Here is an 11,337-nt window from a genome sequence, read left to right as displayed (position 1 = left end):
TCCAGGGATGGTGACTCAACCACTTCCCTGGGCAGCCTGTTCCAGTGCTTGATAACCCTTTATGTGAAGAAATTTTTCCTAATATCCAATCTAAATCTTCCTTGGTGTAACTTGAGGCCATTTTGTCTTGTCCTATTGCATAATATAACTGATGTTTTTGGAGGTTATATGGCTATAGGGAGTTCTACTAGGGTGTAAGCTGAATAGATGACAATTCTTATCAGCAGTTTGCATTACAAAAACAGCACTAAAGAAAATGCCATCTTTGTAAAGAAAAAAAAAAAAAAGCCCAGGCCTTTGCATTTGACAGTGCCTTCATTAAACTATAAATAGCATTCACTTTGAACTTTTGTTTTCACTAAGATCATAGCTGTGGATTCCTGGAAGTTTATCTTCAGCATCCAACATTAAACAACCTGCAAATAAATATAACTTTCCTTCCAGTACACTGAAATGTAAAGTATGGATTTAATGTCTGGTTCACAATATGGTTCCTGAGTTAATAAGTAGAATTCCCATAAAATCCAGCATGTTTTTAGATTTATTCTTTATAGCAAATCGCACATGTAAAATACTTGTTGGATTCAGGCATAATAAGCTTCATCTGCAATCTGATGAAAATTCTTACCCTAACATTGCTCGCATAAAAATCTTCTATTTTACTCTTCATTATTTAAAAAAGATATCAAATACTTTTACAAACTTCAGAAGTATTACAGAAAAGCCCTTAATTTGGATTTTTTTTAGAATTAAAATGCAAACTTTCAACTCATTGAATAACTGAAAAAGAAGTGTCGTTCTGTCTTTATGACATCTTTAATCAGTGCGAATCCCCAGTGCTGCTTGTTCATGACAGTGTTTGTAAGGAAACACAGGAAGTGCATTTTATTTCCAAGTTTCTAAAAAAGCACCACAAAAAATGAAAAGTATTTCTAAATCAAGGAAAGTAGAAGGTAGTGCCTCTTAACTCAAAATTGGAAATCTGTAAAGTAGTGTAGATTAAAAACCTGGAAAACTAAAATACATTGATGCAAACTTTTAAACCTGTAATTCATCACTGCTGTGGAACTATGTTGTTCTTCCTGTTGTTCTTCCTTCAGTTTGACTAATACAGATATTTGGATTCCAGCCATATTTCCCCATTTATTCTTCTATTTTAATTTTTATATTGATTTCAACAATTTTGATTTTTTGATGGATACAAATCTAAATGTTTTACACTATGTTCCTGACATCAATATTTTATTTTTGGTGCTTCAAAGCAATTGATACATTTAAGTACATTTATGGAGACTTTGGTTAAGCTTTTCTCGCTAATGAAGGCCATGTTACACTTCTTAACTGTTGTATACTTTTCCCTGATGAAACACTGTGGATTTTCATATAGGTATATGACATTTTAGTATACTGATCCCTTACACTGCTTTTGAAAATGCTAGGTATAATATCTGATATATTTTTCTGTCTAAAGCATCTATATGTAAAATAATGATGCACTAGTAGAAATATATGTAGAGAGAGCAAAAAATCCAGTCACTTTGTTTGACGATAGAAAGTTTAATCTACAAGAGTTATTCCACATGTCTTTTCTATATCCAATACTGAAGTCTATGCAGGAAGTGGAAGGCTTAAAAAGAAAGACTACTGCTACAGGCCAAATGGAACACTGGTATAGTGATTACACAGATCATAAATATGTGCTTCAGAAACAGATTATTTCAAAATACTGTGATGCCAGCGGTCTTCCTGACAGTCTTTCCACATGTCTCTCATGGTTAAGGACTGCCTGCCATGCAACTGTTTACTTCTCATGTTTTTTGAGTTTTTTTGTTTGTTTGGGCTTTTTTTTTTTTTTTGGCTTGCACCACATGAAATCAAAATAAAATATTTTTGAAAGCAGAAAACACTCACAAGCTTTATATACTTGCTACAGTTCTTCTGTTTACGAGAATACGCATTACAATGACAAATAAATGCAGAGTCTGGAGGGAGGTGCTGAGAATCAAGGCTCAAAGCTTCTGGGTCTTACCTCACAATAAACTTGCAAACACCATTAAACTAGTTCTGTTTCTCACTTTCCTCATCTTTTACAAGAAAGTAATACTACGCAACTTCATAGGAATGCAGCAAGTTTTGGTTACCTGATACTCTGAAGAGCTTAAGTATTATTAGAAGTGGCAAAATGTTCTTATTTATTTTAAGATTAAAAATTCAATTTTTCTTTAATAATGTATGTCTCTCCAGTAGACTAATTGGCTCCGTGTGGGAAAAGCCTGTGCAAGATGCAGTGAAGACAATGGCAAAAATCAAGGGTAATATTAAGGAACGTCACAAATTATTCCAAAATCATTAACAAATGTGATCTTCTGCTGTGGGATGTTTTCTGTGGTGTGTTTCCACTTAGCAGTCAGACTGTTTACTGCATTCAGGCATAGTGATGTGCATTTCCTGAGAAGCCCGACACTGAGAACAGAGTTTAGAGACAGCTGCACCAGCAAATGCTCTGCTTCACCTCACTGCAGCATCTTGTACTAGAAAATTGCTCAGGAAAACACCAACATAGTTATATGAGAACAACTGTCTCTAACTTATTCACAGCTGGAAATCTCACACCACATCATCTAAATTTTATTCCATGACACCAGCATTCTTCAGTGTTTCTAACTGATAGATCACCTAACCTTTTTAAAACACACACACAAAACTGTATACCGCTACTGTTAAGCGGCAGGGAAGAGAGCTGAGCACTGCTGTGTGTCATGTATGTAAATAAAAGTTTGTTACTATGTAAGATTGTGTTTTATCTCAAAATTAAAAACAACTGAGTGCAGAATATTACAGAATGTGACACTTGGGCTGGGATGCCAGAAGATATCTACAGAAATAATGAATTAATTCCCAACTTTCCTTCAGGGCACTTGTCATTTCTCTGACAGCAATATTTTAATTATCGTATCTTGCCTTATAGAGTAACTTGTGACTTACGGACAATAGGCTAAATAACACTGCAGGTATACTAATGAGCTCCCAACAAGAGAAAGAAAATACAGTTAGCATCTAGAATTAGGTACGAGTGGGGAGAGAGATTTAAGACTATTAGAGGGAAGACAGGAAGGAAGACAATTACAAACCACACACAGGTGCTTAGACAGGTCTATACTGGCCTCCTCATTCAGTCAATGAGATGTTCAGCTGACAGCACTTAAAGTTATGCCTCCATAGTTTTCAGGACATGTAGGCTTATGCTTTCACCAAGGGGAAGAATTAGTGTCTTCAGGGGAAGTCCTGAGGGTGTAGCCTACAAATCACATTGGTTTGTACAAAATACCAGGTTCAGTTCTTTGGACCCTCAGGACCTTGGAGGCAAGTCAGATCTACTGTGATAGAAAAAAATATGTCTACCATGCTAGCAGAGAGAACACAAGACTGAAATCTCTGTGGGAAAGGGGAATCCTTTGCAACCACGTTTTGTGTGCCAAATGGGCATGAGACTCCCTAATTGTATTCACAAAAGCTGCGACTTGGAAAAGGAAATCTAAGACAGGCCTTTTTAATTGTTCCCTTTTTCCTCAGAAAGGAAAGGAGCCACAAGTGCTGTCACTTTGGGAACAGAATTTTTCCTCATTTGCTTGAAAAGGGTTGCACGTACAATCCTCTGGTGTTGTTTGCTCACCTCCATTTCTTGCCTTAGGGTACTGTGAAGAAGAATACTTCTAACTGAACCCTTCAAACAGCATTTTTTAGTCCTAGGAAAAATCACTAACACTAATCACCTGCTTTTTGAAAAGGAAGCAACACAGAGCAGGGTTGATCATGATTCAGTATTTACTACATGACCATAGTGAACTGCAGGTAGGGAAGCAGAACATGCTGTGCGAAAGCCTACTTTTCTTTTTTTTTTTTTTCCCATTATATCTCCAAAATTATAGAGAACTCAAATTCTGCATAAAAGGAAGAAGGCTTCTAAACTCGCTCTAAAATACACATACACTTTAGCAGTTCTAAGGCTGCTTTGGTTTTTAATCTTTTCTGAAGATCTGAAGGCAAAGTCCAAGGCTTCATATTCAAAGTAAACAAAAACCTATAACAGAACCATGAAAGAGAATGAAATAATCAACCAAGGAGAAATTCTGAAATATGATACAGGGGTAAACAGAGTTGCAAGGGAAATAACTGATTCTGGTAAAGCATAACATGCTCTGTACTGGAGGCATGTGTTCTTAACTTCTAAGTTTCTCAAATAAAAAGCTGTAATAGCCAATACTACCTTCTCTATACCTGTAGCTTATATGGACAGGCTTATTAAGTGTGCTGTGGGTTTACACATTCATTTTAATTAATTGGGTTGCTCTACTAAAATGCCGCTTCATAAATCACTAGCTACTAGTCATAGCTTTTGTCTGGTAAATATTTTTAGAGCCCTTTTCTTCAAACCAACAGGAAAGATTCAAAATAATGAGCAATTTCTAGAATTACATTCACATTCTAGTAAAAAAGCCGGAGGTATGCTACTGCAAGGTATTTACCTGATCACACACTTGAAAACTGGAGCTAGGCATTTTCTGAATGGAACACCTCCCTGGGAAATAGGAGTTGGGGGGTGAGCAGTGGTAGCAGCTGTGACCAATCCTGTTGCAGGAAGCTACTGAACACTGTTCTGCCGTGCCTGGCAATGTGTGAATCTGCCACTTAAAGTGAAGCGCTGTGAACACTCCAACCTCTATGCCCTTTCATACAGCTTAAGTTACTGTTATAGTTCATGTTCTGTTATTTTAGTAAAAGTATTAAAAAGTGAGAACTGAATTCTTCTTCCCTAATTGGTGACATATGCAATAGGTAAGGTCAAGGGATATAGATAAGTTAACACAGTAAGAACTGCTTTTCTACCCCACTAGTAGTAAACTTGAGGCCACGTTATGGCTCCATAAACTTTTGCTTAACACCAGAGAAGCAGGGAACAGTAGTACCAGCAACAGATAGATTTAACTGTATAAGGGCAATACTAGCTGAAAGTCCAATAGAGAAAATATATGGTTTGCAGCTATATACATTGGAATTTTTTACATTTACATGCGGCGATGAGAACAATGCATACACTCATACAGACACACATACACAGAGTTCTTGTTAGCAGCAAGAGCAGAGCCAGGCCAAGCTGAGCTGAACTGAGCCTTCTTTAATTAGCCTTTCTCACTTTTTAGCTTTACAGATATGGGCCTGGACCAAGAGGTTAAACAGGATGTTTTTTTCAAAAAATATTATTCCAAACACACATGCCCAGGCCCAACACTCACATAGCGTACATCCCAGAGGTGGTGTTCTGGTCCAAGATATCATTCCTACTGGCCTGGGCTATCACTCCTTCGCAAACATACAATCCTGTGTAACCTGTCAAGTCTGGCTTGTTTTGACTGATTGCTGTTATTTAATCAGTTAGTATTAGTTCTTTGACCGTTCAGATGGTCATGTTAGTATTGATCTTCCTTTATCCTCTGGGTGGCTGGAGCCGTACGTCCTGCCATGCCCACATTCACACTTTCTGTTTGCTGAGAAAATTCAGGTTTAAGTATGTTCTGCCTTCATGACCTTTTTCTTTTCTTCAAATTGACTCTCCTATATTATACAAGCTGCTGAAAACTGTTGAACTGCAGCTATTTGTGGTTGAATGAGTGTTGTAATATAAAATGACTAAGTAGTGTCCACTACAGTTAAGGCTGCATTTTGATTTCTATCCCTCATGTGTACCCAGTAAATTAACCCAGGGCTTAGCTTAAATGAAGTAAGATCTCTGTTGACAAAGGTAAAACATCCTCTTCCTTTTTTCTGTTTAAGTTTGAACTCTTGCATTTGAGTCTCTAGTGCTGACACCAGTAACTAATCTGCCATTTCCCATTGACAAGGATTCTTCAGCATTTTAACCTGTTTTTTAAATAATTCATTTATACTACTAAAACACATAGAGAACACTGGAGATATGTATATAGTAGAGACAATTTAAAAATACAGAATAGTAATAATTAAAAGTGTCCCTTATTTGTCACAACTTTGATCTCACTTGATGAAGTAATATTTTCATAACGTAATTTTCACAACAATGTTTCTTTTCTTTTGATAACCAGGTGGTCCTAAGATGTAAACACACCCAAAGGCTTAGCACAGTGATAGGCATGTGAGTGCCTTGGAAATATGGCATCAATGTCAACCTTGCTGCATGCCTGAAGCGTTGTTGAACATGTTTTCTTTACAGAGTAACTGAAGACACCAGAATCTACCGAAACTTTAAGTAGTTTCCCATCAGAAATCAGTTAAATGAGTTTCTGGACTTCTAAACAGTGGTCCAATTATTTTTTTTTTTCTTTTAAGCACTGATATGAACCAGCAAGATTTCCCATGTGGCTTCCTTGATGCTAACACCAGTCTTCACTTTGACATTCAGAGCACTGGGCAGAAATCACATCGCGTTTACTATTTTGAATTACACAAGGGGGTCCTGGTTCCTTTAATCCTCCTAACAGATCAGTCCGAGACCATAATAACGGGCTTACTTTTAAAATTGTCCCACAGAGTTGGCAGACTGTACATTATGATCTGAATCAATAAGTTCCTCAACAATAGGAATATTCAGCTTACCCTTGTGTCTAATATTTAATGAAATGATATGTGACTATGCAGAAAGAACCATTATGCATGCTATATTTTGCAATACAGAATTGCTGCACTGAGCAAATGTTTTATAGTTGATATAGAAGTTGAAATAGGCAATACCACAGGGGAAAATGTTAATGCTTAGCTGACTTTTCTCTAGTCCCCCTACTATGAGGTAATTTCAATTCCAGCATCAGAGAAAAACATTCAAGCAAACTAGTTATTAAAATTCTTCAGGAATATGATTTTTGTAAACATCTGCATGCTAATCTTTCATGTCTTCTCTGACTACACGAACAACTCAACAATCATTCTTGCTACTCATTAGGAATTACATTGTCATGTTTTAACCTGAGCTAGCAATACAACCACGATAGCCGCTCACTCACCCCATTCCCCACCCCCAACAGGGGAGAGAATCAAAAGGGAAGGGAGAAACTTGGATTGAGGTAAACACAATTTAATAAAATAACAAAATACTAACACACTACTAGTAAATATATATATCAAATAGAAATAAAAGATACTCAAGGCAATTCCTCACGAACACGCTGAACAGCCTGTCCCAGGAAACAGCCCCGTCCCAGTACCTGATCCCAAGGAAAGAAGAGAGGAAAAAGGCAGAAAAGCCCAGAGGCCTCTGCAAAATGGCAAAAGGCCAGGTTAAAAGTCCCAACTGAACTCCCCCCCGGCTCCAATAAAAGAAATGAAGAGAAGAAAAACAATGCATGCAAGAGAAAGCACCTGAGAAGCCAGAGAGATAGCCGAAGAAGAGGAAAAAGGGGGGCTACCCGGAAGATCAACTCTCCTTAAATAATTAGCATGACACTAATGGGATGGAATACTCTTATTGATCAATCTCGATGCCAGTCAAGCTCTGCCCCATCTCTGCCTCGCTGTCTCACACCTGTAAGCAAGGTGCTCAGAATGTCCTTGGCTCTCAGACCAGAGCAATTAAAAACATTAGCTCTGTGCTAGGTTGTTACCTGCTTGTTCTCAAACTAAGTCCAAATTATGAGCATGCTAGCTATGAAAAACAAAGGTTTTTAGCTGCATGAATAAAATTAACTCATTTTCAGTCAAATCAGCACAGACATTTTTACAGTATCGAAAATGACATTTAACTAAATTTGCTTAATTTAGCTATAATATTTTCATGTACTTAACAGTAAAGCACCATATGAAGAAGTACCCCTAAACTCCTTTGAGCAGAAAAACTAAATTGATGCTTACCCCTGGAAGAATTCTTACAGAAAACAAAGGTAAAGCGTGTACAATACCTTCTTCATTTCACAGTGAATGACATGTTATTCCTGAATAAGAACTGATTATCGCATTTCCACATAAACTACTTGACAGCTATTCATAGAAATGATGAAAACCACATCTTCATCATTGTACAGATCAGTCTGAAACAAGTCCATTACAAATTTTTTGAATGTCACTCTTATGCATGTCACTCTTATGGCTGTATACAAACTAAAGACAAATCAAATTGAAATTTGCTTCCACAACTGCTAGTCAGAAATGGGAAATTATCCATATTCCACAGCTATGGATCACAGAATTACACACAATTCCCTTTAAACATGTTGACCTGAACAGTTGTGAGTTACCACTCGTAGTGATAAGAACAAAAATCTTTTAGAAACCCCTAGGCATAATGTAGCAAGACTAGGCATAATGTAACAGAAGCCTAAACAGAGAAACAATAGCTCTACAGAGACTGGACATAAGGCAAAGCTGGTTGTCCTTGGCTTGCAAGCTGAGAAAGTGGAAAAAGCTACATGGTTTTTGCTGAGTAGCAGCGCAAAATGACAAAATGCATGTTAAAAAAATTAAGTCAAGAATCTGACGCCGGGGGGGCACCAGGCTGCGAAGACCACCAGGGACCACTAGAGACCCTGATGAAGACCCTCAAATACCAAAGATGGACTGCTAGCAAAGGGCAAGGTTATGGAAATAATTTATGTTTAACACGTTAACTAGATAGTAGAAACAAATGAATATGCAATAGATATATGTAATAAATACCAAGAAGTCCGAATCGCGCATGCTGGATTGGAAGAACAATCCTCTGAGTGTTCAGTGCGCTGTAATAAAAGTGCCTGCTTTTTAACACTTCAGTGCAACCAGAGCAGTAACGTGTTGCTCTGCTGCGAGAGGAGGTCTTTCCCTCATGCTCTCCCAGGCTCCCACTTCCAAGTGCCAGCATGGGGCTGTCCAAGCCCTTTGAGCAGCAGCTGTGGGCACAGTGCAAAGGCAGCACCTTCCAGCGCTCCTCCTGTGCCTGGCCGTGTGGTGCTGCAGGGCCCATTGGTGCTGGTCCTGGGACCGTGGGGCACGACGAGAGTGTCAGGGATGCTGGCACTGGTGAAGACCCTTAAGAGTTCTTCCATCTACGATGATCATGTCCTGCAGGTACCCTGTGCTAACCTGGTGGTGTCTTGGGGGTGCTGGGGACTTGGGCACCCCAGCTTTTCCCCAAGGACGCCCTGACAGCTCTCCAGAGCCTGCCCCAGGCATTTCGCCCCAGATGGCTTGAGCACTGGGAAGATGCCAAGGAGATCTGGGTGGGTTTCCCCTCTTGCTCTCCCTCCCTCACTCCCTGCACCCCACATCCAAGGGGACAGAGAGACAGTGGCAAATCCCAGCCCAGCCACACATCTCTGTGCCCTGCCCCAGCTCCTCTGAGCCTCAGCCGGAGCCTCTCCTACCCAGAGCTTCATGTGTTCCCCCTGCCCAAGACCCTTTGCCCAAGGCTGCCTTTCCCTGGTACTTAGGCAGGAGGTTCCCTGTCCCTGGCACCTCCTTGCCCACTGTGGGCAGCCTGCCTGGGGAAGACAGGGGTGCAGGGCAGCCCCTGGGGCTGGCTGGCCCAAAGGGTGGCTGCTACTGCTACTTTCCAGCCTGGAAGGAGACCCTTTAGGAGAGCCTTATCTCCTCTCACCCACGGCTTTCTGGTCCTTTCTTTGCTTTTGTGCTCCCAGCACCACAAAAGCTCTGGCACTTTGCACGTCTCTCTTGGCAGGACATGGCATCAGGCTCTGAGGAAGCCATGGGAGAGAGCAGCTCTGCTGCAAGGGACGGTGACACAAGCCAGATGCTATGGGCAGGGCTGGAGGAGGCAGCAGAGTGCTCCCAACACCCCATCTGCCTGGGAAACATGGAGGATGTGGCCTGCGTGGCCTTCTGCATGAACCAGTTCTGCTTTGCCCACATCAAGAAGTGGGCCCAGAAGCAGAGCTATGTGCCTACTCTGCAGGCAGCCTTTCTACTTACTCCTGCACTTGGGGCAAATGGACGATCTCTACAATGCACACGTGGTCCCCTCGTCCAACTGACGCGGGAGGGAAGTGGTCAGAGAGAGGACACAGAGCAGATCCCATCACCAGCACGACAACCTAAACAGCTCCACCACCGATGATGGCCCTTCTGCTGGCAGAAAGGGGCAGAGGTCCAGTGCAGCTCCGGGGCCCTCCTTCCAGCAGGCTTCCACACCCAGTGCTGCTCGGGAGCCATCCCTGCTGAGGGCAGGGGAGCATCTGGCTGGCCTTGCAGCTGCAGCCTACAAACGCATTGGCAGAGGGGTGCTGTGAAGCTGGCACTTTGCCTCCTGTTCCATCCAACAAACCTCCAGATGTTTTCCAGGGGCTGTTTTTTCCCCAAAACCAAAGAGCTGCTCACCCCAGCTAATCTTTCCAACGCTGTCTCAGCAGTGAGGGAAAGCCAATGGAAGAATTTTTGGAGGTGTAGGATGAGTTTGTTTAATGCAAGTTTAACTTCTTCAATTAACTTGTCAGTTTGGTGCAACCAGAGCACCAACATGTTGCTTTGCTGCAAGAGAAGATCTTTTCCTCATGCTGTCCCATGCTCCCACTTCCAAGTGCCAGCATGGGGCTGTCCAAGCCCCTTGGGCAGCCACCATGCTGTGGGTCCCAAAGACCTGTGCATCGTCCATCTGCCATGGACACTGGGTATGCCGACATCTTCATTGCTGAAGGGTCCTCCTGCTTGTGCCTCTGCACCCAGGCATTCCTGGTCATTCTCCAGCCACACCAGTCTCAGCCTTTTCCTCTCCCTCCTCTACAACAACAGGCCAACTCCTCCAGCCCAAGACCCTGTCGCTGTGCCTGGCAGGCAGGCCTTTCTCTGCCCTTCTGGAGGCTGGGGGGTAGAATCACAGAATGTCCTGAGTTGGAAGGGACCTACAAGGATCACTGAGTCCATCTCCTGTCCCAGCACAGGAAAACCCCGAGGTTCATACCATGTGTCTGAGGGCATTGTCCAGTCTCTTCTTGAACACTGTCAGGCTTGGAGCCTTGACACCTCCCTGGGGAGCCTGTTCCAGTGCTCCAGCACCCTCTGGGTGAAGAACCTTTTCCTAATGTCCAACCTAAACCTCCCCTGGCGCATCTTCCTGTCATTCCCTTGGGTTCTGTCATTGGCCGCCAGAGAGGAGAGATCAGCACCTGTCCTTCCTTCTCCCCTTGTGAGGAAGATGTAGACCACAATGAGGTCTCCCCTCAGCCTCCTCCAGCCTGAACAAACCAAGTGACTTTAGCTGCTCCTCATATGGCATCCACTCCACCTCTTCACCAACTTGGCAGCCCTCTTCTGGACACTCTCCATGGTGTCCGTCCCAGCTCAGCTGGGGTAAGAGCAAAGGTTAACTCTGTGCAGTAACCCAAG

Source organism: Streptopelia decaocto, assembly GCF_964273445.1.
Source record: "Streptopelia decaocto genome assembly, chromosome: Z".
Taxonomy (NCBI): Eukaryota; Metazoa; Chordata; class Aves; order Columbiformes; family Columbidae; genus Streptopelia; species Streptopelia decaocto.
Note: the sequence above shows the minus strand (reverse complement) of the source record.